Genomic DNA, 22,618 nt, shown 5'->3' on the forward strand with positions numbered 1-22,618 from the left:
AAACAAAAAAACCCATAATTGGGCTCAATTGTGGTTGTGTGTAGGAAATCACATCAGCGTTTCTCGTTAGGTTTCCCATGGAATTGAATGAGGACTTCCTTGCTTTTTCACAGATTTTGCATTGCACAGCAAATGCCAACTCTTATATAGAGTTCTCTATATAAGAACTGAAATTTACCTACCTTCCCTACTGGTTCGCCAATCACTCCACTCATTTGTGCATGCACAAAGCCTTCTGCACATGCACAGAGGCTTAAAATGTCTCAACAAAGTGACATCATGACATCTGCGTGGTTGGGCTGGATTTCACCCCTGAACTCTACCAGAACTTTGTTTATCTGATCTTGAGAAGAAATCTCCAGGCAGGAAGTGGGATTTCTACTTTCTGTTATTTTTTTCAGACAAGGACTTAAAAATATCCTCCCGAGCTGCCTAGTTTCGTGCTACTATCTGTACAATGCATCAGCCCATTAACTGAGTTTGGATGTTTATGTATTCATTCTGGCTTCTTGTGACTGATTTTGGACACATCGTGCATTGTGTCTCACTGGCTGCTGTTTTGAGAATGGTTTTGAGAGCTTCTTGCTTTCTGAAGAATGGGCATAACTCTAGGGAGTAGCTGAAGCAGTCAATTCAATAATTTACAGTCTCTTCACCCACTCATTTAAGAGCTAGCTGACTTTCAACGTGGCATAGCTGGGTAATTTATTGCTAGGGTTGAAAGAGATCAAAATGAATAGACATAGATGCATAATTAGAATCAACTGGGGGGGTGGAGGCCAAAACTCCTTCAGATCAAAATAAAGCTTGCAGGTGGCTAAAATGGATACTTCCAAGTAAATTGTTTGACAGAAATAGGAAAATGATTGGGCTTCCGACTGCTTTGGAAATATCTTTAGCTTCCCAAGACCATGGCAAAGATATTTGGCAGAAGCAAAAGAATAGTTTGTCATTAAAACAAAGTCTTCGGGAAAGAAAGCTGGCAGGTCAAGTTGAGACACCTTAAAAATCTGCCAGGACTGGTGCAAAATATCCACATGAATTAGGGATACAAACTGATTTTTTAAAAAAATAAATAAATAAACAGATGATAGAAATTACTAACTTCTTCCAAATGGCAACTTCCCTATCTAAGAGGGGAAGTTAGGGAAGGTTTAAAGGATGCAGATAGAGTCCTCTCAGAGTCTTTAAAAAAATCCCCTTAAAAACCAGCCCATGTAATTAAGGGAAGGAAAAAAACATTCTTTAATTTCCCACAAGATTTGGTACATAAAGCATTCCAAGGAGGATGTTTCAGCACTGTGGACAGCGAGAAAATGTCCTTAGGTGGTCCAGTACATTGGAGAGCAGCCAAAATTTTCACTTTTTTGCTGCGGCCTCTTATTTATCACCTGTCACAATTTTGAAAGGTATGGCTAGTCCTCGACTTGCAACCATAATTGAGCCCAGAATTACGGTCTTAAAGCAATACAATCATTTAGCGGGTCACAACCTGATTTTACCACCTTTTTCACAGAGGTTGTTAAGCAAAACTGTAGCTGTTAAGCAAATACCACAGTCGTTAAGCAAATCCATTTTGCAGTGGTTTTTTTTTTGTTTTTGCCAAAAACCCAGAAATAAAGGCTGGAAAGCAGCAAAAATCTGCCAAAAATCATGGTTGCGTGACAGAAGGATGCTCCAAATAACCATGAAAGCTGGTTACTAAGCTCGCCAAAGGAAGGATAGCCATTGGAATTCTGGAACTGGGTTATAAGTAGCTCTGGAGAGGTCTGTCAGAACTCTGAATGATCGCTAAGCAACAGGTCATTAAGTGAGCCTATCTACGATCATTAAGCAAGGGCTACTTATAAAGCTTTCACTTAAGCTCAATAGAAACTCTAAACCATGGTTTATGCTACTATACTGTTCTCTATATAAGAACTCTACCAGACCTTCATTTATCTGATCTTGAAGAAATCTCCAGGCAGGAAATGGTGTTTCTACTTCCTGTTATTTCTTTCAGACAAGGACTTAAAAATATCTTCCCGAGCTGCCTAGTTTCATGCTACCATCTGTACAATACATTGGCCCATTAACTGAGTTTGGACATTTATGTATTGATCACTTTTTCTTATACTATTGTTTATATATGTAGCAGTTGTATTACTGCATATTTTATGGCATCTGGCCTTATGGCTATAGCAAACTGATTTGAACTGGTGAAAGAAGACCATCATTTCTGCTCTGAATAGTGCAGAATATAAGAGTAAGGAAGGCCACACCAGCATAAATACAGCCTGAATTAGAACAAAGTGCTAATTAACTGAATCAGGATTCCACCCACGACAGGGAGGGAGGGAGGCAGAGACAGAGAAAGAGACAGACAGAGACAGAGAGAAAGAGATAGAGACAGAGACAGAGATAGAGACACAGAGAGAGATACAGAGACACAGAGAGAGAGAGAGATGGAGGGAGGGAGAGAGAGAGAGAAACAAACACACACAGAGAGAGAAATGGATGCAGGTAAGTGCAGGGCACACATGGAGGCTCAGGGAAGATGAAAAACGGGCCTACCAGAAGTTTGGGAAGGCCAGAAACGGGCCTGTTTTCAGCCTCCAGAGGGCTTCCGGAGCCTGGGGAGGCCATTTTCGCCCTCCTGGAGGCTCGAGGAAAGCCCCGGGAATGCAAAAATGCCCGCTCCCGCCATGGTGCAGGAGGCCGACTAGGCCACGCCCACCACACCCATGCCCACCCAGCAACTGGGCAGAGAACCCCTTGCTAAAATTTTTGAAGCCGAGCCTTGGTTGAAAGCTTGGGGGGGGGAACCAAGTCTTTAAAGCCCACATAAGTGGGTCTCCTGAGGCAAGAATCTCCCCCTTCAAAGATGGCTTAAAGAACAGATGGGTTATTGAAAATAACCTCTCTCCTGAGACTCAGAGCAGCAGTAAGCAGCTTGGGGGCTCTGATACAGGCAAAAGTATCTATTTTTTTTATTTGTTTGTTTGTTTATCACATTTCCTAACTGCCCATCCCTCCCCCTCAGAAAGAGACTCTGTTCGGTGTTTAATGAATGGACCCAAGGCAAACAGTAAAGTTGATTTTGTTTACTTTATATGTAGCTTGTATATCAACAACCTCAGATATGCAGATGACACCACTCTGATGGCAGAAAGTAAAGAGGAACTAAAGAGCCTCTTGATGCGGGTGAAGAAGGGAGAGTGCAAAAGTTGGCTTTAAACTCAACATTAAGAAAACTAAGATCATGGCATCCGGCCCTCTCAGTTCCTGGCAAATAGATGGGGAAGAAATGGAGGTAGTGACAGGTTTTATTTTATTTTCCTGGGTTCCAAGATCACCGCAGATGGACACAGCAGCCAAGAAATTAAAAGACGCTTGCTCCTGGGGAGGAAAGCTAGGGCAAATCTAGACAGCATTCTAAAAAGCAGAGACAGCACCCTGCCAAGAAAAGGCTCTGGTTTTCCCAGTTGCAATGTATGGTTGTGAAAGTTGGATCATAAGGAAGGCTGAGCGCCAAAGAATGGAGGCCTTTGAACTCTGGTGCTGGAGAAGACTCCTGCGAGTCCCTTGGAGAAAGAAAGAAGGAGATGAAGGGAGGAAGGAAGGAAGAAGGAAAGAAAGAAAGAGGAAGAAAGATGAAGGAAGGAAAAGAGAAAGGAAGGAAGATAAAAGAAAGGAAGGAAGGAAGAGGAAGGAAGAAAAAAAGAAAGAAAAAGAAAGAAAGAGTCAGTTCAGTGGCTGAGCTCTGGTCTTAGCTTATCAATCAACACCATAGAGAGGACACTTCCAGAGTGGAAACATAGGAAGGGTTAACTCCCAGCTGACTTTGTGCTTTCAACTCAGTTCCCTCCCTAACCCTCCAAGCATTACAAATCGCCACCCAGAAAGAAAGACAGGGGGGGGGAGGGAAATAGTGGGATGTAGATTCTCAGCCCAGCCCTGAGAAATAAAGGAGGGCTTCTCTTCATCTGTTGGCCAGCAGCCTAGAGGCTTCATTGGCCGTGCCACGAAGTACCCACCGAGCTTAGGGCGTTGAACTAATGAGGCGCCCTCTGATAAATAATGCACTTCTCTCGGATCCTTTTCGCAGATGGCACTTAGCACTCTGGCAAGTTGATGTCATCCAGTTGACCCTGCCGGTTGAGTTGTTTGCTTTGGCCCGATCGATAAGATATTATCTATTTCCACTGTACAATCCCTCGGAGGCGCAACGGGGCTGCTGCAAAGGAAAGACTGAGCGTTCCTGCCACAGTGTTTCTCTCCCTCTATGATCTCATTTTCTCCCCCTCCCCTTCCTGGGAGGCCGATGACCCACACTTCTATATTTATGCCTCCAAATCAAACCTTCTTCCCCCTCCTTCTGAGAATCGGCGCCCGTTTCGTTTCTCATTTCTCAATGACCATCCTGATCAAAGCGTGAAAGGCCGCCGAACCGTGGCTTGTCTTCAGGGGTGGGCTTCAAAAATTTTAGCAAGGGGTTCTCTGCCTGGTTGCTGGGTAGGCGTGGCCATGGTGGCCATGGCCTAGTCAGCCTCCTGCACCACGTCGGGAGGGGGGGTGTTTTTCCCTCCCCAGGCTCCGGAGGCTTTTCTTGAGCCTCCGGGAGGGCAAAAACAGCCTCCCCAGGCTCCAGAGGACCTCTGGAGGTTGGAAACAGGCCCATTTCTGGCTTTCCCGAACTTCCAGTAGGCCCATTTTTCACCCTCCCCAAACCTCCATGCACACCCTGCACTTACCTACATCCAAAACGGGCTGCGTGGGGACTCCTGGGAGGGGCGGGGCCAGCCAAGAGTGGGATTTGGGGATTCTCTGAACTGTACAGAATCTTAGCTAGAGGTTCTCCCGAATCTCCCTGCGAATCCCCAGCAGCCCACCCCTGCTTGTCTTCCAACCTGACCCGACCCACGAAGACGGAAGCCCTGAAATCTAAGCTTGAGATCTAAGCAACAGAACAATAGCACCAAATCGAAATTCCCACTGGGCTGCTTTTTAAGAGCGATGTATTTTTAGTGACAGGCCGGGGCTGAAACAATTTCATGGCTCATAGATGCAGACAGAATCTGCTGGATGCACCGGCCCAAAGGTTGCCTTTTGCTGTCTCAGCACACGATAAGCGAGCGACGCCAAGGGTAAATGTGCCGTGTTTTCAAGGAGAAGCCGAGAACATGCCGGGATGATGTGCGAAACATGCTGAGGGTGGAATGTGGGTTTTTGCAAGCTTTGTTCAACAAGTATCTTCGCTGGGTGGCGTATTAAAGAAGCCAGTTCGATCCAGACCTGCAAAATGACATTTAGTGTAAGGTTTTCCCTTGGGCAAGAAAAACCAAATGCACAGGTACAGATTAGGTGAAACGTGGCTCGATAGCAGTAACTGCGAGAGGGATCTTGGAGTCCTAGTGGGCAATCACTTAAATAGGGGCCAGCCGTGTGCTGCAGACACCACAAAAAGCCAACACAGTCCTAGGCTGCATAAACAGAGGGATAGAATCTAAATCACGTGAAGTGTTAATACCATTTTATAAAATCACACTTGGAATCCTGCATCCAGTTTTGGTCACCATGATGTAAAAAAGATGTGGAGACTCTAGAAAGAGTGCAGAGAAGAGCAACAAAGAGGATTAGGGGGACTGGAGGCTAAAACATATGAAGAACGGTTGCTGGAACTGAATATGTCTAGTCTTATGAAAAGAAAGGCTAAAGAAGATATAATAGCACTGTTCCAATATTTGAGGGGCTGCCACAAAGAAGAGGGGGTCAACCCAGGGGTGAAATCCAGCAGGTTCTGACAGGTTCTGGAGAACTGGTAGAGGAAATTTTGAGTAGTTCAGAGAACCTGCAGATATCACCTCTGGCTGGCCCCAGAGTGGGGTGGGAATGAGGATTTTGCAGTCTCCTTCCCCCAGGCGTGGGGAGGGAATGGAGATTTTGCAGTATCCTTCCCCTGCCACGCCCATCAAGCCACACCCACAGAACTGGTAGTAAAAAAATTTGGATTTCATCACTGGGTCAACCTATGTTCTAAAGCACAGCAAGGCAAGGCAAGAAGCAATGGGTGGAAACTAATCAAGGAGAGAAGCAACCTAGAACTAAGGAGAAATTTCCCGACAGCGAGAACAATTCATCAGTGGAATGATTTGGCCTCCAGAAATTGTAGGTGCTCCACCACTGGAGGCTTTTAAGAAGAGACTGGACAACCACTTAACTGAAATGGTACTATAGACTCTCCTGCTCGAGGAGGGGGTTGGACTAGATGGCCTCCAAAGTCCCTTCCATGTTATGTTAAGATGTGCAACCATGCTCAGGGTTTTGCAAGCTCCATTCAACCAAGTATCTTCTCTGGGTGATATTGACGAAGCTAGTTTGATCCACACAGGCTTCTGGTCCAGAGGTGGGTTTCAGCAGGTTCTGACCAGTTCTGGAGAACCGGTAGCGGAAATTTTGAGTAGTTCGGAGAACCAATAAATACCACCTCTGACTGGCCCCACCTCCATCTGTTCTCTGCCTCCCGACTCCCAGCTGATCGGGAGGAAATGGAGATTTTACAGTATCCTTCTCCTGGAGTGGGGTGGGAATGGGGATTTTACAGTATCCTTCTGGAGTGGGGTGGGAATGGAGATTTTACAGTATCCTTCCCCTGGAGTGGGATGGTAAAAATTTTTGAAACCCACCACTGTTCTGGTCTATCAAGAGTCAATTTTAAATTCTAAATCTTCCAGGCAAACCCCAGGAAGTTGCAAACGGAGGAGTCCATTATGAAAGGTCAAAGAGGACTCCAGATGTTTGTGTAGGGCATCTTCTAAGGGTTTACCTCTCTGCTTTTTTTCTCCCTTTGGAACAGGTGAGCCATGTTTGCATGTTCCTCTGAAGTGCAAGCTAGCTCCCTCACACTTGAGCTTAAGGATTCGGGCTGGGCTGCTGGGGGTTCACACGGGTTCGGGAGAACCTCTAGCTAAGATTCTGTGCAGTTCAGAGAACCCCCAAATCCCACTCCTGGCTGACCCCACCCACCCCTCCCCTCCCCTCCCATGAATCCCCACATGGCCCGTTTTGGATGCAGATAAGTGCAGGGCACACACAGAGGCTTGGGGAGGGCGAAAAATGGGCCTACCGGAAGATTGGAAAGGCCATAAACTCCAGAGGGCCTCTGGAGCCTGGGGAGGCCATTTTTGCCCTCCTGGAGGCTCAAGAAAAGCCTCTGGAGCCCGGGGAGGGCAAAAACCTACTATCTGGAACGAGCTCCCCCCAGAGATACGGAGGATCCTGGATCTGCGCACCTTCCGCCGCGCCTTAAAGACCTTACTATTTCACCAGGCCTTCCTGGCCTAATTTTCCCCCTCTTTTATAGAAGATTTTTAAAATTTTAAATATCTTTTAGTATTTTATATATTCAATTTTAAATTGGTTTTAAAAGTTTGGGGTTTTAAATTTGTCGGGGCCAAAATTATTTAATTTGATTTTATTCTATTTTTTAAATTTTGTATTGTATGTGTTTTTATTGTTTGGCTGTGCACCGCCCTGAGTCCTTCGGGAGTAGGGCGGTATAGAAATCTAATAAAATGAAAAATGAAAAAACACCCCCCACCCCCGCTGTGGTGCAGGAGGCCGACTAGGCCGCACCCACCCTTGCTAAAATTTTTGAAGCCCATCCCTGTTAAGGATGCTGTACAAAGCATGCCCCAACCTTTCTCTTTTGGATCAGCGTGCCATGAAAAAAAAAATCCAGAATACTGGCTCAGTTGAATAAGCCATGGTTCTGTTAACCACGAGCCAAAGTGGTTTTTGAAGCCAACATAGCTTGGCTTCTCCCGAACCATTAATGGCTTCCTGCTGTTCCATTAGATTGACGCTTGTTTCAAATCGTACAGAGCCTCAAAATATGGTGGGCGGCCATCCTGCAGCGAAAGAAAGAACCCATTGGGCTTTTCATCAAATCAAGAGCTGAAATTAGAGGGAAGATAAAAGAAAAAAGAAGTGTTTCCAGGCAAGAAAACTCCATCATTCGCTTCACCACCCGTCTCTTCCTGAAAAGGCTTTTGACCCTCTTGAAGTGAGCTGAGCTGTGAAAATCAGATCAACTGTCTCTTCCTTGAATTCGGATCTTGAGCGATGATAAAAACAGGAGGAATTTCTGCGGTGAAACAAAACTGGTGCTAAGCAAGTTTTGCCCCATTTTGTGACCTTTCTTGCCACAGTCGGATAACCATTTGTCTGAAGTGGTGTAGGGTTGCCTGCCTAAGCAGCGGGTTGGACTAGAACAGGGATCAGCAACCTGCGGCTCTGGAGCCGCGTGTGGCTCTTTCACCCCTCTGCTGTGGCTCCCTGTCACTCAAAATATGCGTCACAACCGCCAATGTGCGACACCCACCGGCACACGATTTATTGAGCTTTTCGACTCGCGGTAGGCCAACCATGGATAAATCCAAGAAAAGAAAAGTTTCAGAAGAAAACAGAATGTTTACTTCAACTACATAGGCTAGTTTTGTGGCCGCTCAAGAAACAGTCCGGCACGGGAAGGTTTTTGTGGCTCCCGGTGTTTTCTTTTCTGTGGGAAACAGGTCCAAATGGCTCTTTCAGTGTTTAAAGTTGCAGACCCCTAGATAGAAGACCTCCAAGGTCCCTTCCAACTCTGTTATTCTAAATTCTAAAGTTGTTCCAGTGAATCACTGCAGTTGTTAAGTGAGTAACACGGTTGTTAAGGGAATCTTGAATGCTTGAGCAGGGGGTTGGACTAGATGACCTATAAGGTCCCTTCCAACTCTGTTAATCTGTTATCTGAATCTGACTTCCCCATTGACTTTGCTGGTCAGAAGGTCGCAAAAGGGGAATCACATGACACGGGGGGGGGACACTGCAAACGGTCGTAAATATGAATCAGTGGCCGTGTTTCTGAATTTTGAACACGTGACCATGGGGGAATGCTGCAATGGTCGTAAGCGTGAAAAACAGTCGTAAGTCACTTTTTTCCAGTTGCTATTGTAACTTTGAACGGTCCCTAAACAATTGGCTGTAAGTCAAGGACTACCTTGACTTTCAGCCTGGCCTGTTCTGGCTTTTCCAGAAAGGAAAGTTAGAAAGGAGAAAACCTGACATCTTATCCCTTCTTCCAAATTTAAGAGTGCAACCAATTTCAAAACCATTAATTTTCATGGTCTCTTAACGTCCCTGAACTTAAGGACTCCCTCAAGCCCTGCCTTAAATTTCTTCCAACCATTTATGAACAAATGTTGGATTTGGGATAAATTCTTATCCCACTTTATTTTTCAAGGCCTTTCGCTTACCCAGCCTACATTGGTCTTGGCAGCTAATGCATCTTAGGTCAGGGGTCTCCAACCTTGGCAACTTTAAGACTTGTGGACTTCAACTCCCAGAGTTCCTTGCTGGCTGAGGAATTCTGGGAGTTGAAGTCCACAAGTCTTAAAGTTGCCAAGGTTGGAGACCCCTGTCTCAGGTGACTGGGGGGCGAGGGAAATGATGCTTTGAACCCAGTTTTCCCAATGTGGGGCGTTTGAGTTATACGATGATGACAACTCCCACAATTTTCAGCTATGGTGCCCATAGACCTGAAGATGAAAATCCATCTCTACTGGCTAGGAGAGCGTTTGTCAAAAGTTTGGCAACTTTACGATTGTGTGGACTCGGCTGGGGAATTTCGGGAGCTGAGCTCCACACATGTTTTAAAGTTGCCAGACCTGACAAACACCTGTCCTAGGAGCATCGGAAAGAGACAGGGGGGGATCGTGTTAATATCCTATTTGTAGACTTCTTGGAACAAATCTGGTGGAGCTGTGGGTGAGATGCAAAACTGGCTAAATTAACCTTAGATGGGTCCAGCAGGGATCAAGAGCACCGGAATATCCCTGGTAAAGAAAAGAGAAAAGAGAACCAAAGAAAAGAAAAGAAAAGAAAGGAAAAGAAAAGAAAAGAGAACCAAAGAAAAGAGAGGAGAGGAGAGGAGAGGAGAGGAGAGGAGAAGAGAAGAGAAGAGAAGAGAAGAGAAGAGAAGAGAAGAGAAGAGAAGAGAAGAGAAGAGAAGAGAAGAGAAGAGAAGAGAAGAGCTCTTACAGTACTTAGTCCTAGTTTTTCGAAAACACATATACTTTTCTTTGTTTGCCTGTATAAACCAGCATTATCTTACTTTGTCTCGCTAAGCCAGCATTATGACATACATCCAGGGGCTTCCATGACCAGGAACATAATAATAAAATTCTCTCATAATAAAATTCTAGGACCAAAAAAGCATTTCTCCAGTGTTGTTCTTACAACATCCTCCTCACCCAGGTCATATAAGAAAGCACATGGCTGAGTCTGCTAGGCAAATTAGGCACGGCTAGCAATTCCGACACACTAAACCCCAAACCACGATTTGCAAACCACGACGGGGAGATTTACACAACTCGCAAAAGCCACGATTTGCCAGGCTCGCTCGCTTTCTTTCAGCCATAACCCAATAACAGGCGTTTCCTCTGTATGAATCCCCACCCTTAGGCATGTCCCATCCATCCGGGCATCAGTTCAACTCATGCTACGTCTCTGGAACTCGATCTATAAAGAAACATTTTTTTTCTCTCTCTCTCTCTCCCTTCCCCGCCCCAAACCATTACCACGACACCCCCCTGGTTAAATAATGCATGCAACTATTTACCTTTGTGTCACCTGTGCCATTTTCCAGACCAATCCTTTTTTTTTTCCCCTGAACCGCTTGGCTTCTTTAAAAGGCTACCTGTCCCACCTTTGTGGATAGCACATGGCCATCAGCACTGCAGCTTCCCAGAGGTGTTGCAGGGGAGAGTGGCCATTGGCTTCGCTCTACCTGCGATTTTTTTCTCTCGCCTCTTGGAACAGCGGCGTGGCAATAACAAAGCGAAGGAAGGGCTGGGAAGAGCTGTGATCAACAGCTCTAGGTTTGTGGGAAGGCTGGCACTTGGCCCAGCCCCTCTCCCCGGGAAGGAACAAGCCGCTTGGTGGAGCAGGACGATTCCCATTAAGGCTTGCGATGGCCTGATTTCTCTTTTCAGATGTGAATGAAGACGTAATTTTCATTACCAGTGTTGTATACATGAGGCGCATGATGCTGTTCAGCTCATCATCCCACACAATAGCCAGCTTGATTGGCTTGCAAGTATCTGCCTAAGGAAGCGCGTTCGGAGGACGTTGGGAGAACAAAGCAGGATGTCTGTTCTCTGCGGGGGGGGGGGAGAGGGTTGACCCTGGGGTGCATGGATGGATGGATGAGAATTCAAAAGATGGCTTGGCTCTTGGGTTCCTGACAGCGAGAACGATTAATCAGTGGAACGGCTCGCCTCCAGAAGTTTTATTTTTATTTTTATTTTATTTTGAATTTGTATACCGCCCTTCTCCCTGAGGACTCAGGGCGGTGAACAGCCAAGTAAAAACATCAAGTACAAATATTCAAATACAGTTAAATATATATATATATATATATAAATTTGGCCCGATTAATTAAAAACAATAAACAAAACACTTAAAAACACTTAAAAAAAATTAGGCCAGCCCGGCTTGCTGGAAAAGGAAGGTTTTAAGGGCACGGCGGAAGGCACCGAGGTCTTGGATTCTCCTTATCTCTGGAGGCAATTGATTCCAGAGGGTAGGTGCCCCCACAGAGAAGGCCCTCCCCCTGGGGGTCACCAGCCTGCACTGTTTGGCTGATGGCACCCCGAGGAGGCCCTCTCTGTGGGAGCGCATGGGTCGATGGGAGGTCGTCGGTGGCAGCAGGCGGTCTCGAAGATAGCTAGGCCCTATGCCATGGAGCGCTTTAAAGGTGATAACCAACATCTTATGTTATGGGTGCTCCATCACTGGAGGTTTTCAAGAAAGAGAATGGACAGCCATTTGTCTGAAATGGGATAGGACAACGATGGCTAACCTTTTCCAGACCAAGTGCCAAAAAGAGGCATGTGTTTGCACGAATGTGCGTGTGCGTGGCGGGACTCCCCAAAATGCAATGTGTGTGTGCCCCCTGCATGTGCCCTGCCCCCCGTGCATGCGCGTACCCCCACACAACACCCTGTGCCCCTGCACAGGCGCATATGGCTCCCCCACATACCCACACCCCTGGACATGCACGCATGCCCCCCGCACACATCCCACCTCCCACGCATGCGCAGCAGAGACCCGAAGACCAGCTGGCCAGTGGGAGGCGCTTGTGCATGCCCAGCAGAGCTGAACTGGGGCGACAGCTCGCGTGCCCACAAAGAGGGCACTGCATGCCACTTCTGGCACGCGTACCATAGGTTCGTCATCACGGGGATAGGGTCTCCTGCCATAGGCACGGGGTTGATCTAGAAGACCTCCGAGGTCCCTTCCAACTCTGTTTTCTCTATTCGGCATCGTTTTGTATCGAGAAGCTTCACCTGTGGGTCCCCAAAGGTGCTTTTTCAAGAGGCAACTGGACTTTCTGGTTATTTATTTATTTATTTATTTATTTATTTATTTATTTATTTATTTTATTTCTATACCGCCCTACTCCCGAAGGACTCAGGGCGGTGCACAGTCAAACAATAAAACACATCCATACAAAATTTAAAAGTAGAATAAAATCAAATTAAATAATTTTGGCCCCGACAAATTTAAAACCCCAAACTATTTAAAACCAATTTAAAATTGAATGTATAAAATACTAAAAGATATTTAAAAATTAAAAATCTTTTATAAAAGAGGGAGAAAATTAGGCCAGGCCCGCCTGGTGAAATAGTAAGGTCTTTAAAGCGCGGCGGAAGGTACGCAGATCCGGGATCCTCCGTATCTCTGGGGGGAGCTCGTTCCAGATAGTAGGTGCCCCCACAGAGAAGGCTCTCCCCCTGGGGGCCGCCAGTAAATATTTATATTTATTTATTTATTTATTTATTTATTTATTTATTTATTTATTTATTTATTTATTTATTTAATTTCTATACCGCCCTTCTCCCGAAGGACTCAGGGCGGTGTACAGCCTGATAAAAAGCACAAAGACAAGCAGAATTTAAAAATAATTAAAATTATTAAATGATAGGCTCAATTATAAAACCCCCAAATTTAAAAACCCATATTTAAAAACCAATTAAACCAATTTTCTTTGAAGACGTTTCGCTTCTCATCCAAGAAGCTTCTTCCGCTCTTTATGTCTCTGTGTGTCTTCAAAGAAAAACCAGAAAGTCCAGTTGCCTCTTGAAAAAGCCCCTTTGGGACAACCCTGACCTGGAGGTCTGAGAATCTCCATAGATATCTCATTTCTACTATTTCCCAGAGATTCCCTGGTTCACCTGATACGTTCAGCCTTTATTTCTTACTCCAGGACGCAGACCCCAATATAAGAGCCTTGGTAGTACAAGGGTTTAAGGCACCCTGTTATTAAGCTGCTTAAGACCAGCTGCCTGCAATTACTGCAGGGTTCGAATCTCGCCAGGCTCAAGGTTGACTCAGCCTTCCATCCTTTCTAAGGTAGGTGAAATGAGGACCCAGTTTGTGGGGGCAATAAGCTGACTTTGTATAAATATACAAAAGGATGAAGGCTATTGCTGAGCACATTGTAAGCCGCCCTGAGTCTTCGGAGAAGGGCGGCATATAAATCAAATTAAAAATATATATATATATAACTCTAAAGGTGGCAAAAAAATTTGCTGCAGTCGTGGCTGGAAAAAAACGGGAAAAGAGACGGGTAAGCCCGACGGCAGAGGATCACTAGTATTGACAGTACAGATTGTATTTGAGGCAGTAGATGGTGTACTGTCCCACGATCTATCCATATTTGTAAAATATGCTCCCTTTCTTTGTCTATTTTAATTTGGTCTCTGACCGCAATAAAAGCTTACTTACTACTTACTTAGATATCCACTTGTGGGTGTTGACAGGTCTTACAGAAAGTTCAAGAACAGACACGGACACTTTTCCTGCTCACTTGGTGACTTTTTTTTTTTCCAGATAGAAGACATCTAACTGACAGATAGATGGGCTAACCTCTTAGTGTTGTGTGTTCCCTGGCTGGATTTATAGGAAGTGGGGTAACCCTGTGAAGAGTCATGTGTAAATCGATTGTTGACACTAATCTAGCACAGGGGAAAATTCAGAAGTATTTGGTAATACGGATAATACAATGAAACTCTTCTGATTCCTAGCAATAAGACATGAAATTACAGTATAGTGTTAAGACACAGTCTTTAGTGTTTCCATTCTAAATTTGAGGACACCCTCGAACTCCATGCCCAATCTTCCTGTAAGGCTGCATCCTGGCTTGTGGAAGAAAGCTGTGCTTACAACTTGGCTTACAGCCGTGCTTACAGCCGTGGCTACAAGAGTTTTGAGATGCTTGGAGGAACTCTTGTCGTATTCTCTTATTCTGTGATCTGAGCATCCTGGTTTTCTATGGGAAGTTCACAGACCAAATGGTTCTCTTTGTGCTTATACCATCCTGGAAAGTCACTCTGTTGTCGTTTTGTGACAGCCTGGCTGGTGCTTTTAACTTCTCCATCAAATTGCCTTTCTCATCTGCATCGTTGTCCTATAGTTAGAATTATACACCTACTTAGAATTGTACCATCCTTGGGTTGGGCTGAAATGCCTTTCATAGAGTCTCTATTCTTAGATCATCTTTGTGAGATCAGACCCACAGCCCACTTTCTCCCAACAAAGCTAATGGGCCTGGCTACAATGCAAAAACAAACACAGCATCCCATCAGTCCCCCGAGGGCCCTATTTACACAACCAAGCTTGGATTTCAATTCTTTGGCATCCTTTTTATGATGACAACGGCCCTGCCCTCCCCCCCCTTCCAACTTTCCTTGCCTGGGTCTACAAATTGCTGCGGTTTTTTTTTTAAAAAAAGGCAACATATGGCCGCTCATTCACCATTCTGTGAAACCTTAAAGAGGAGACATACTTGGTTAATGGAGGAGGCAGATTGCAACAGCTGATGGATGCCCCATCAGCTGTTCCCCTTCGGGAAAATTCTAGGGAGAAACAGGTAACAGTAACAGAGTTGGAAGGGACTTTGGAGTCATCTAGTCCAGGGGTCAGCAACCTGTGGCTCTGGAGCCGCATGTGGCTCTTTCACCCCTCTGCTGCTGCTCCCTGTGACTCAAAATATGTGTCACCTGCTGACACACAATTTATTGAGCCGGTAGGCCAACTATGGATAAATGCAAGAAAAGAAAAGTTTCAGAAGAAAACAGAACGTTTAATTCAACTACATATGCTAGTTTTGTGGCCGCTCAAGATATAGTCAGGCACGGGAAGGGTTTTGTGTCTCCCGGTGTTTTGTTTTCTGTGAGAAACGGGTCCAAATGGCTCTTTGAGTGTTTAAGGTTGCAGACCCCTGATCTAGTCCAACCGCATTATGGTTGTCTCTTACCCTGGGCCATTTGAGACAGGGTGCCATTTACCTGCGGTACTGAAAAGCTGTCAGGTGCATAAACCAAATGCTTCGTTTTCTGATAAACTTCTCTAAAAACTCATGGCCCTTTTGGGTATCTCCTGTGGGGATGCCTCGTGATCAGTGATGGGTTTGTTTGTTTTTTAAAACACAACTTTTGCAAGGTCTCTTCATTCAGGATCAGCCCGTTTCACTGGCTTAGAAACTCCGAGAAGTGAAAATATTCCCACCTGGAAACCACTTCTGGACTTTGTGCTCGAGACGGGGGTGGGGATGAAATTTTGATTTTAGGATTTGCGGATTAGAGAAGTGTGTTTTATAGAAAGGGCTAGTAGGTCAAAAGTAAAAAAGGGAGGTTGCCTTTCATTATTTTTATTTTACTTCGCTGAAAAACGTTGGCGGTTAATGCTTTTTTTCCCCTTGATTTTTCCCCTTACTCCGCACTTTTCTTTCCCTCTCTTCTCCTTCTCCCATTTCCCTATTATCTTTGCTTACATTTGAAATTTACATTATGATGATTTTGGAGAGAGGGAGGGTGGGGGGAGTGAAAACACTGTTACTGGCATCACTGAACCTTGTGAAAATTCACACACCCTGCAGTCAAACAACCTGATATTTCACTCTTGACAGCTAATGAGAAACTTATTTTAGAATAATGTGTTTCTCTTTTCCCCTATTATCTCTGGAATATTATTAGAGCAAGATTTGGGGGGGGGGAGTTTGTAAGGCAATAGAAAAAGGATTCCTAGGAAAATTACCCAAGGGGTATCCCATTTTTCTCAATACATTTGAGATGACAGCTTCCACAATTCCTGACCATACACTGATGCTTGTAGTATACCAGATTGCTGATTTCTAAAATAGTCTGTAAAGCACTGTAGAACGTTCATCGTTGTGAAAGCAATGGGATTTGAGCAATTGCTTGAGTTGGCCATGGTTGGGTTTGTGTAACAGGCTAGGCCAGGGGTCAGCAACCCGGGCTCTGGAGCCGCATGTGGCTCTTTCACCCCTCTGCTGTGGCTCCCTGTCACTCAAAATATGTGTCACAACCACCAATGTGTGACACCTACTGACACATGATTTATTGAGCTTTTCAACTCCTGAAGGCCAACCATGGATAAATCCAAGAAAAGAAAAGTTTCAGAAGAAAACAGAACATTTAATTCAACAACATATGCTAGTTTTGTGGCCGCTCGAGAAATAGTCAGGCACGGGAAGGGTTTTGTGGCTCCCGGTGTTTTCTTTTCTGTGGGAAACGGGTCCAAATGGCTCTTTGAGTGTTTAAGGTGGCAGACCCCTTGGCTAGGCAAAAAACAACAGAGTTTTTCAAACTTGGCCACTTTTAGATGTGTGGACTTCGACTCCCAAAATCCCCCAGCCAGCTATGCTATGCTGGCTGGGGAATTCTGGGAGTTGAAGTCCACACATCTTAAAAATGGTCAGGTTTGAAAGACATTGCTGTACAGCAACATGGGAACAAGATTACAAACTTTTTGTGTACTAATTGGATTGTGAAAAAGCTTTACTTTACAATTCTTTGAAAGACAACTGCATCTGTTTTCCTGTCTGGGGGGTGCCAGCTTGGGTATTTGTAAATATTGATGAGTTATTATACCAAGGGTATAAAGCAGTGTTTCTCATACCCAGCTGTTTTAAAAATGTGTGGACTTCAACTCCCAGAATTCGTCAGCCAGCATGGCTGACTGGGGAATTCTGGGAACTGAAATGCATATATCAAAAAGCTGTTGAGAAACACTGATGTGAAGACTCCTTAAACCAGGGGTCTCCAACCTTGGCAACTTTAAGCCTGGCGGACTTCAACTTCCAGAATTCCCCAGCCAGCAAAGCTGGCTGGAGAATTCTAGGAGTTGAAGTCCTCCAGGCTTAAAGTTGCCAAGGTTGGAGACCCCTGCCTTAAACTGTTCTACAATGGATGTATTCCATTTCAATCCATTCATTCCCTCCAGGTTTACCGATGTGTCTATTCGTTTTGGAATGAGCTCAACTAATCTCTAGCCCTTTGTCTGTTAGTTTATTGTTGATGGGGCAGTGTGGTTGATGCTATTTGTTTTATTTTCTGCTGCTGTCTTTTATGCCATACTTAAGTTTTATGGGTTATTTTTTAACACATTGGTTTTCTTTTATTGTTGACTCTCCCAAGAACTTTTATTAGGCCTAGGGAGGAAGCATAATTAGTTGAGTAAAACAAATTAAATAAATGGTCAAACTTAAATTGTTAAGCCAACAGTGTCAAACTATTTACTCAGTCTGCACTACTATTAATCTTTTCATCGTTCCCATCACCCATCTCCTCCCACTTATGACTGTATGACTGTAACCTTGTTGCTGGCATCCTTACGATTTATATTGATATTGTTTCCTGATTGCTTATTTGTACCCTATGGCTATCATTATGTGTTGTATCTTATGATTTTTGATGAACATATCTTTTATTTTATGTACACTAAGAGCATATGCACCAAGACAAATTCCTTGTGTGTCCAATCACACTTGGCCAATAAATATTCTATTCTATTCTATTCTATTCTATTCTATTCTATTCTATTCTATTCTATTCTATTCTATTCTATTCTATTCTATTCTATTCTATTCTATTCCATTCCATTCCATTCCATTCCATTCCATTCCATTCCATTCCATTCCATTCCATTCCATTCCATTCCATTCCATTCTATTCTATTCTATTCTATTCTATTCTATTCTATTCTATTCCATTCCATTCCATTCCATTCCATTCCATTCCATTCCATTCCATTCCATTCCATTCTATTCTATTCTATGTATGAACAACAGAGATATTAATGGCAACAGTTGTATTCAACTTAGTGGTAGCATCTGTAGATATTTTCAAGAAGGAGAGACCTACAATTCTCAAGTCACAAGGTGAATAGGGCTATAATTCAGCAAAAAATGACAGGTAGGTTTTGACTTACAACCACCATTGAGCCCAAAATTTTGATTGCTAACTGAAACAGTCATTAAGTGTATTTTGCCCTATTTTACAACCTTTCTTGCCACAGTTGTTAAGTGAAGCACTGTTAAACTAGTAACATGGTTGTTAAGTGATTATCATTGCCTTTGCTTGTCGGAAGGTCACGTAAAGTGATCACATGACTCCCAGACACTGCAACCATCATAAATACGAGTCAGTTTCCAAGTGTGTGAATTTTGAACATGTGGCCATGGAGATGCTGCAAAGCTCGTAAATGTCAAAAACGGTCATGACACTTTTTCCAGCGATGTTATAACTTGGAATGGTCACTAAATGAACTGTTGTAACTCAAGGACTTCCTGTCTAAGGCCAATGGTTCCCCACTCCATCTTTCCTCTGAGTAGAGGACAATTGGAGATGTTATTCATCTGAAAAGAGCAGGGAGGGGAAAATTACATCTTTTTAAACAGTACTTCAAATTCGGAATGTTTTGAAGCTTAAAAAAAAAAATTCCATGGAATTCCTTGCAATAGGCTGGGGAATTCTGGGAGTTGAAGTCTTGAGGTTGCCAACTTTGGATATCCCTGAGTTAGATTGTAGTGAATCCACCCTGCAAATACAGTACAGTCAGGCACTCTCCAAGGTGCTGAAATAATCTGTTTGTTTGTTTTTTTAATGGCATTTTTCCTTGAGTCAAACTCCATTTCTGATGCCCTCGCCGACCCTCCCATGGGCTTTCCTTGACAGTAATCAGAAAACCTTTCAATATTGCCAACTTTCAATAAAGTACACAATTTCTTAAAAAGCACCTGCAAAGCCAGGTTTCGCCAAATGCATTGTAATGAATTCAAATCAATGACCAGCCAGCTATTAAATATATTTCTATACTGTTTCTATAAAGCGCCATCTCAAAATAACCATCTCCAATCGATAGCATTAAAACGCTCAGTTAAAAATAGGGAGAAAGTGTCTATGTACATACACGTTTATGCACCGATGCCTTCTAAAAAGTAACTCCAGAGGATGCCAGATGTTAAAATGCAGAGGTCTAGCTTCTTTGCTTCATTTGTGTATTCCATGAATAAAGGAAATAGGCCCAAAACAGCCCATATACTCCCAAATCTGAGTCTCTGATGTGAGACTTCCACATTATAGAGTAATTGAGATCATGCTAAAAATATACTAATGTGGCTGTTTGAGGGCCTAATCCCCTCTCATCTTTTTTTATTTCCACATGGCTCCTCATGATCTCTGGAAGAATCAGGGCTCTGCATTGCCTCTTACTGGTTCTTTTTCAAGGGAAGCTGCAGGATTCAAGTGGGGAAGGGAAGGAAAGAAAAAAGAGATGAAGGGAAGGGAAGGAAAGGAAAGGAAAAAGAGGTGAAGGGGAGGGGAGGGGAGGAAAGGAAAGGAAAGGAAAGGAAAGGAAAGGAAAGGAAAGGAAAGGAAAGGAAAGGAAAAAGAGATGAAGGGGAGAGGAGGAAAGGAAAGGAAAGGAAAAAGATGAAGGGAAGGGATGGAAGAGAGAAGGGAAGGGAAGGAAAGGAGAGAAAGAAAGGAAAAAGAGATGAAGGGGAGGGAAGGGAAGGGAAGGAAAGGAAAAAGAGATTAAGGGGAGGGGAGGAAAGGAAAGGAAAGGAAAGGAAAGGAAAGGAAAGGAAAAAGATGAAGGGGAGGGGAAGGGAAGGGAGGAAAGGAAAAGAAAAAGATGAAGGGGAGGAAAGGAAAGGAAAAAGATGAAGGGGAGGGAAGGAAGAAAGAAGGAAAGGAAAAGAAAAAGAGATGAAGGGGAGGGAAGGGAAGGAAAGGAAAAGAGATTAAGGGGAGGGAAGGAAAGGAAAGGAAAAAGATGAAGGGGAGGGGAGGAAAGGAAAGGAAAAGAAAAAGATGAAGGGGAGGAAAGGAAAGGAAAGGAAAAAGATGAAGGGAAGGGAAGGAAGAGAGAAGGAAAGGAAAGGAAGAGAGAAGAGAAGGAAAGGAAAGGAAAAAGAGATGAAGGGGAGGGGAGGAAAGGAAAGGAAAAGAAAAAGATGAAGGGGAGGAAAGGAAAGGAAAAAGATGAAGGGAAGGGAAGGAAGAGAGAAGGAAAGGAAGAGAGAAGGAAAGGAAAGGAAAAAGAGATGAAGGGGAGGGGAGGGGAGGAAAGGAAAAAGATGAAGGGAAAGGAAGGAAGAGAGAAGGAAAGGGAAGGGAAAGGAAAGGAAAGGAAAAAGAGATGAAGGAAAGGAAAGGAAATCATCTCCCCACACAGACATGTCCCCTCCCAGATTACTAACTTCAGAGCTGAAAGTATTAGGAGAAACAAGCCAAATATGTATTAATTCAAGTTATATACCCACTTCCTTGCCATGTGTCTCTGTGTGCCTAACAAACATAGCAATTAAAAGATAGCATGCCAGAGGTGTAATAGCTGAATTATTCAGAAACTGGGCTTTTATTAGCCCTTCCAGGTAGTCCAAAGAAGAAGCACAATTATCTTTTCTATAAGATTCTGTAAATTGCCCATTACATTAACAGAATAGCAATAGCACTTGGACTTATAAACTGCTTCACAGTGCTTTACAGCCCTCTCCAAGTGATTTACAGAGTCGGCATCATGCCCTCAACCATGCGGGTGCTCATTTTACCGACCTCGGAAGCATGGAAGGCTGAGTCAATCTTGAGCAAGTCAGGATCGAACTGCTGGCAGTGGGCAGAGCCAAACTGCAATTCTGCAATCTAACCACTGTCCCACCATGGCTCTTGCACAAGTCTTGCAATTCTGAAAGTATTTCTCCTTTCCTTTTACTCTTTGGAAAACTAGGGAGTGTCCCTTCTAAAATATTTTTCATTCCATCCACCCTTTGGTGGGCTGAAATATTTTTTACACACCAGTTTTCCTGTGTGGCAATCCCTCCTCTCTTCCAAGATCATTCCCAAATACCATTTCAACTTTGATGCAGGAAACAACTGATGAGAAGCAGCTCATACTTTGCTTAATCATGGTTTACTGAATACACCATCACGCTCAAACTCACACAATCCAACAAGCTATAAACCATGGTTTGCAAGCATGCTACCTATAAAGGGAAAGGTACTCCTCGCACATATGTGCTAGTTATTCCTGACTCTAGGGGGCGGTGCTCATCTCCGTTTCAAAGTCGAAGAGCCAGCACTGTCTGAAGATGTCTCCGTCGTCATGTGGCCAGCATGACTCAATGCCAAAGGCGCATGGAAAACACTGTTACCTTCCCACCAAAGGTGGTCCCTATTTTTCTACTTGCATTTTTTATGTGCTTTCGAACTGCTAGGTTAGCAGAAGTTGGGACAAGTAATGGGAGCTCACCCTGTTACGCGGCACTCGGGATTCGAACCGCTGAACTGCCGACCTTTCGATCGACAAGCTCAGCATCTTAGCGACTGAGCCACTATGTTCCTCTATGCTACCTATACACTGGGATTATTGAATCACAAGCACACATTAAAAAAAAAAAACCCTACCATCTTGATTTCTTTGACACCCTCCCCTCATGGACCCTCCTCCCACTCTCAAGTCTTTCAGAATCTCTCTAACATGACAATAACACAACAGTCACAAAAGGAACCCCTTTTGCGACCATTGATGCTGGTTCATTGCATCATGAAACATCTACAAACAAATAACCATGCTCAGAGACTCCACAAAAGGAGCCCATCTCAGTTAATAGTAGCAATCCTTGGTTTTGCAAAGCTCTCTTGAGAGACTCCACCTTCGTAGGTTTATGGAAGGACTGGAGATCTGATGTCAAGTGGAGCTCCAATGGAGATGTGTGAAGGACCAACGACTCCAGGTGGAAGGGGCCTAAAAAAATTTGCTTCTGTGAAACTCTGAGTGTTTTATTTTATTAATTAATTAATTAATTTGTTTGTTTGTTTGTCAAGAACGTATTAGGTAATTTATATATTTATAAGCATGAATTGAATATATAAAATAGGTACAAGTAGAGGAAACATTAGGACAGGGACGGAAGGCACGCTGGTGCACTTATGCACGCCCCTTACAGACCTCTTAGGAATGGGGTGAGGTCAACAGTAGACAGTCTAAAGTTAAAGTTTTGGGAGTTTGGGGAAGAAACCACAGAGTCAGGTAGTGCATTCCAAGCATTGACCACTCTGTTGCTGAAGTCGTATTTTCTGCAATCGAGTTTGGAGCGGTTTATCTTGAGTTTGTATCCATTGTGTGCTCGTGTATTGTTGTGGTTGAAGCTGAAGTAGTCATTGACAGGTAGGACGTTGTAGTAGATAATTTTATGAGCTACACTTAGGTCATACCGAAGACGGCGTAG

General features: G+C 44.0%; 1 protein-coding gene across 1 annotated transcript in view; it reads right to left on the reverse strand.

The window, feature by feature from the left end:
• The window catches only part of FBXL16 (F-box and leucine rich repeat protein 16), a 38,148-nt gene extending 27,442 nt beyond the window's left edge, over positions 1-10,706 (reverse strand). The window contains exon 1 of the mRNA XM_070955227.1: positions 10,640-10,706. The gene's annotated coding sequence lies outside the window, so the exon portion shown is untranslated. The remainder of the gene's footprint in view (positions 1-10,639) is intronic.
• Positions 10,707-22,618: the final 11,912 nt, after the last annotated feature.

This window comes from Pituophis catenifer, unplaced genomic scaffold, assembly GCF_029215685.1.
Source record: "Pituophis catenifer annectens isolate HBS135680 unplaced genomic scaffold, rPitCat1.0.hap2 SCAF_16, whole genome shotgun sequence".
Lineage (NCBI taxonomy): Eukaryota > Metazoa > Chordata > Lepidosauria > Squamata > Colubridae > Pituophis > Pituophis catenifer.